At 40.6% G+C, this 5,463-nt stretch overlaps 1 pseudogene; it reads right to left on the minus strand.

Annotated features, from left to right (window-relative positions):
• Window positions 1-761: 761 nt before the first annotated feature.
• Window positions 762-880, minus strand: LOC112472617 (annotated as a pseudogene).
• Between the last annotated feature and the right edge of the window lie 4,583 nt (window positions 881-5,463).

A 5,463-nucleotide genomic window follows, 5' to 3' on the forward strand; every position in this document is an offset into this window, starting at 1 on the left:
TTCGTATTGGTAGCAAGATGTGTCGACGCATGTTAAAACGTGTTTAAAGCATCTCTGTAAACTGATGTCAGCAAACCATATGCTTCCATTTCTTAAGTCTATTATATAATAATGGAGAATGTTCTCTGGATACTTACTGTGTATTAAGCACTATTCTACGTTCTTTCGGTGAATTAACTCATTTAATTCTCAAGCTAACTACGAGATGGAGACTATCATTAACCTTGTCGTATAGATGGAGAAACAGACACAGAATAGTTAATTGTCAGAGTCACACGTGTCAGTAAACCGTGAAGCTGACGTTCAGCCACAGGCAGTCTTGACTCAGAGCTCAGACTGGCAAAGTGCAAAACGACATGATTGCTTCTTTACATATTTACAGATATCACCCACCAGTAGTCCCATGAGGCCTTTGCAAAATGCTCACCCAGAAACGTTCAGGAAAACTTTCCCAAAGATGCCTGACTGGGGCTCACACCGACACGATCTATTTAAAACAATGTCCCAAGAACACGTTCTTAGCTAACAGGCAGTTGTCGTAGTCCAGTAATTTTAGCCACTCAATGAAATGCGATGACTTTTAAAGTCGGTTCCATCATTACCATTTTGTTCAAGCTTTACCCTCACTATTCAGGTGTCAATATGCTTGGGAATTGGAGTGAAATTTCTTTTCCTTTTTTTCTTTTAGGCGAGGCAAGCTTGGTTGACCTCACAGATTGCAAGGACCTTGTCAGCTTACGATCCCTTATTTTTTTTTTTTATGCCTACAGCACCTGGTCTTCCTAGGTGGTCTCCCATCCAAGTACTAACCAGGTCCGACTCTGCTTAGCTTCTGAGATCAGATGGGACCGAACTTGTTCAGGGTGGCATGGCCATAGACTGGAGTGAAATTTCTGAGTTCAGGTTTCTGAAACCATTTAGAATAAGTAGGAGGTTTCATTAGAATACCTTAACTAAATACTGAACTGAGTAAGAAATATGCGACTTTCATTTTAAAATGTTTTCTCATGGCTGAATGGGGTCATTTTTGTGAGAAAACACATTATGGTCATTGTTAAAAAAGAAATTTGGAATAGTCTTTTTCCAAAGATTACTAATGGAAAAGAAGTATTATATCGATTCTCTAAAGACTTTTGAAGACCTGCTACGTGCCAGGCAATTTTTCCATCCTGGAGCTACAGCAGTAAACAGAACAGATGAAGTATCTTGCTCTCGATTTTACCGCAAATGGTTTACAGATCTCTGAAAACCTCTCCAAGAAGAAACAAAAGCGCGTATACATAGAATGGCTTAGCAGGGGACGTAAGTAGGTAAATAAGACAGGGTTGAATTATCAGGGAGCAGCAGGCCCTGCAACTGGCTGGCGTGTTCATAACCAGCCCAGAGGTTTTGAGCTTCATTTCTTTAAATCATTTTACCAGCCAACCAAATGTGTCTACTTTTTAAAATAAGGAGAATTTCACCTTTCTCCAAGAATCTCAACGATTAAATGGTTCTTTAAACCACCCATTCCGACCCTTGTTCACGCTCGAAGATACACTATGATGTGTGCTACAAAGAGTCAATCAAATCTGTTTCGGCCCTTCTGGGGATGGACTCGCCATGCTTGCTGGGTTAGGCGGCTCCTTCTGCTCAGCTCCGACCCCATCAAAGTCCTTTGCGTTGAGTTTACTTCAGGGTCTACCAGGAACACATACATCTGAAAATAAATCCCATCAAAGTCAACCCGAAAGCAATCAATGAGCCAGCCCTTCCTAATCGTGTCACTGGGTTATTGCGAGGCTAAGCAGAAGCGCAAAACACCTGCTGAGTGGACAAGACAGGCTCCGATGAAAAATAGATAACTACTAGAGACTCTGTATCAGGTATCACGACTTCAGCGAATATTTGAATTAGGAGGTAACGTCTCTACGGTCGATAGAAAGGAGCAGCAGGGTCTCACGGATAAGTGAGATCGTGCCGTATTTGTCTTTCTCCGTCTTATCTCGCTCAGCATGACACCCTCGAGGTCCATCCGTGTTGTCTCTGATGGTGGAATTCCTGTTTTTCCTCATCACTGTACAGCGTTGCGTTGTGCGTATTCATCGTTTTTCTTTTTCAGTTTACTCCAGACAGACAAGGCTGTTTCCAAATCTGGGCTGCCATAGACAATACTGCTTGAGATTCTGATTTTATCTCTTCGGGGTGTGTGACCAGAGGCGGGATTACTGGGGCAAATGGTAGGTCCATTTTGAGTTCTTCGAGGACCCTCCATAGCAGTTAGAAGAGATTTTCTTTTGAATGCCTCATGCCCCTCCTCTCTGGGCTGCACAGATCCAGCTGAAAAATCTGCTTAGTCTCATGTATCCCTCTGTATGTAACTGCCTCTTTTTCTCTTGCTGCTTTTGAGATTTTTCTCCTAGTGAAGATTTTAATTATAACACGCCTTGGGGCGGGTGTTTTGGATTTTAACTTTTGAGATTTTAATTATGATGTGTCTCGGGGTGGATCCCATTCGATTGATCTCTTTTGGACCTCTCTGGGCTTCCTAGCTCTGGATGTCGTTTCCTTCCCCAGGTTAGGGAAGTTTTCAGCCATGATTTCTTTAAATTATTTTTCTGCATCCTCCTGTCTCGCTTCTTCTAAAGTGTGAATCTTAGTCGGCTTGATGCTGTCCCGTAAGTCCCTTAAGCTAGAATCACTTTTTCTCGTTCAGTTTTCCTTTTACTCTTCTGATTGGGTGAGTTCTATGTGTCTTTGAATTCACCGAACTTGTCATCTGCTTCCTCTAGTCTGTCGTTGAATCCCTCTGGGGTATTTTTCAGTCCAGTTATTGTGTTCTCCGGCCCTGCGACTTCTGTTCGGCACTTCATTATATTTTCCGTCTGTCTGTGGAAGTTCTCACCGTGTTCATTCATTCTTCTCCCAAGTTCTGCGGGCATCTTTGTGACTGCTCCTCTGAACTCTTTATTAGGTAAACTACTTGATTCAGTTTGACTAAGGTTTTTTTTTCCTGAGGTTTTACCTTGTTCTTTTGTTTGGAAAATATTCCTTTGTTTCTTTATTTTTCTCAACTCTCTATGTTGGCGTCTCCGTGTGAGATGACACAGTCGCCTCTCGGTCTTGAAGGAGTGGCTTCATGGAGGAGATGCACTTTATCGTTCAGTCCTGCTCGAAATCTTAGTTGTCTCTCTAACCTTCGTGATCATCCAAGCACCCTGTTATATTTGTAGTAGCTCTCAGTGGTTAAGGGGGTGCCAGGATCTGCCGGTGTCCCCACGGGGTGCTCTCAGTTAGCACCTGGATTCAGGCCGATCAGAAGCCAGACCCTCAGGCAGGACCTTTTAAAGTGCAAATATTCAGTCTAAGCCCTGCTGACCACCAGAGCCAGGTGACCTGGAAGTGTCCCCTGAGCAGCAGTTTCCCTCTCTCTTCCTGTCTGTTTTTCTGTGTTCTTCCTGAGCTGGCATTTTACATGTCATTTTCTTAGGGTATACATGGAGCAGAGAGAGCGAGAGAAACTGACTGAAATTTAAGGAATAAAGTGTTACAAAGCGTATTACGCCTTTTACATCAACCTGTCATAATACGAATTGATAAAATAAAGCAAGAAAGAAGCCTTGCCAAACTCCCAAACACTGGCAAATACATCACAATAAGCTTTCAGCTATATAAATGGATTACAAGTTTGGCTTCTTCCTTGCAAATCCTTGAGCTTATCTTATTTGTTTATACCTGCTTATTTCCTGCCTCCGGGTATAAACCGCGTATTCTCAAGAGCAGAAATTTTACATATCACAATACATTTAAGACCTCTGGCTCCTAAAATGGTGTTCGAGGACTGTAGATACTCAGCTGTTTATGGAGAAAATGAACAAGCTAAGAATATTGGAGTAACTCCAACACAGAGCAGTCACCTTTCTCGCTGAGATTTCTACCAGAAGAAAGAAAAATAAAATGATTAATCCAGGACTTTTATTCTCTGTCAAATGTTCTGAATTAATCCGTTCTAAAGAGCTGAAGGCATCCTGCTAACATCCGGAAACAGCTTTCACAGCATTGAAATCCTAAGTTCAACATGTTAATTCTAGAATGCATTTACAGCAGACCGTCTCTAAAGTAGCTATTCCTCTCAGCCAATTTGCCAAATGTAGTTATTTATTTAGGTACTGGTCCTCCTTAAAGTGTTTTAATATTATATGTAAAGGTCCGTATTGCTTGGAACATAAATAAGGTCTCAAATGAAAATTAGCTTTTATTATTAAAAAAGGATAGAAATTATCTAAGTGTTTATTTATATTCGTATCCTAACACAGTAACTGATACATAGTGCTCAGCGGTGCTTGATAACTTAGAATATGTATTCTAGAATTTACATAGCACTTTCTTACACACACTATTTTATTTGTTACTCACTGCAGCTCATGTATTATTCATCATCCTTGAAATTGAAAAAAAAAAAAACCACAACAAAAAACCATAAAACAAACGGTAACTTTGCACAGCGTAGTTACTTACCACAGCATTCCTCTCGGGTTAATTCAAAAACGTAGCCCAAACATTTTAATGTGAGAAGAATTGAAATGAGAAAAAGAAGAAAGCATGTGGAAGTTGAAAATGAGAGTTGTTAAAATAACCCTATCTTCTTACTCAAAATGTAATAGTTCAGAAAGCATCGTTTCTTAACTCTTAGGTAGCCAATACACATAGGACACAAACTGAATATTATACTGTGCTCGGCAACTATCAAATGTAAAATGATGTCAAGTAAATATCAAGTATGAAATGAAGCCCTAACCCAACTAGACTGTTGTTAAAGGCTGGCGATTGATTATTTACAATCGTTCAACCATACATTTACCCCCGAATAACAAATTCCATCAGCAGTTTAATATCAGCTAAGAAGGCAAAATGTATTCACTTGTTGGCGCCATTCCAGAAATTACAAGCGTTAGAAAACAGTTATTTTGGTAATGCATTAAAAAACAATGATTAGTTTATGCTTTCGGTTGCACAATGTGCAAAGACGTAGTGTCGTGACGTCAGTAATTGCAAGGGGTTGAGACAGAGCTGGAAATGAGCGGAGCTGTGTCTGGTGTTGAAGTTAAGCTGGTGAAATTAAAATCAGAGTCTTGGAACTTTGGAATATTAAATGCGATTCCAACAATAACCACAAAGAGAATAATTATACGCGTCTTCGGAGTTGCCATGTTCTGTGGATGGTACGTGAACTTTATGTCCTCTTTCTTCATTATTTTGGTGGAACTAGAGCCTTTGCTCCTCTCTTAAATTCTCGATATCATCCATTCTTTGTGAATAAGGGCTCTCTCGCCTCAAAAATACGGTGTGGGAAACTAGAAATGGTAATCGTGATGCAGAAAGGTGAAGGTATCGAAATGTTTCTCATTTCTGGCATGAAATCATTGACTGGTTCTGGGCTGCTTCTCTCCCAGATCGTCACATGCTCCGTCAGCTAAAAACTGA

Source organism: Pteropus alecto, unplaced genomic scaffold, assembly GCF_000325575.1.
Source record: "Pteropus alecto unplaced genomic scaffold, ASM32557v1 scaffold87, whole genome shotgun sequence".
Classification (NCBI taxonomy): domain Eukaryota; kingdom Metazoa; phylum Chordata; class Mammalia; order Chiroptera; family Pteropodidae; genus Pteropus; species Pteropus alecto.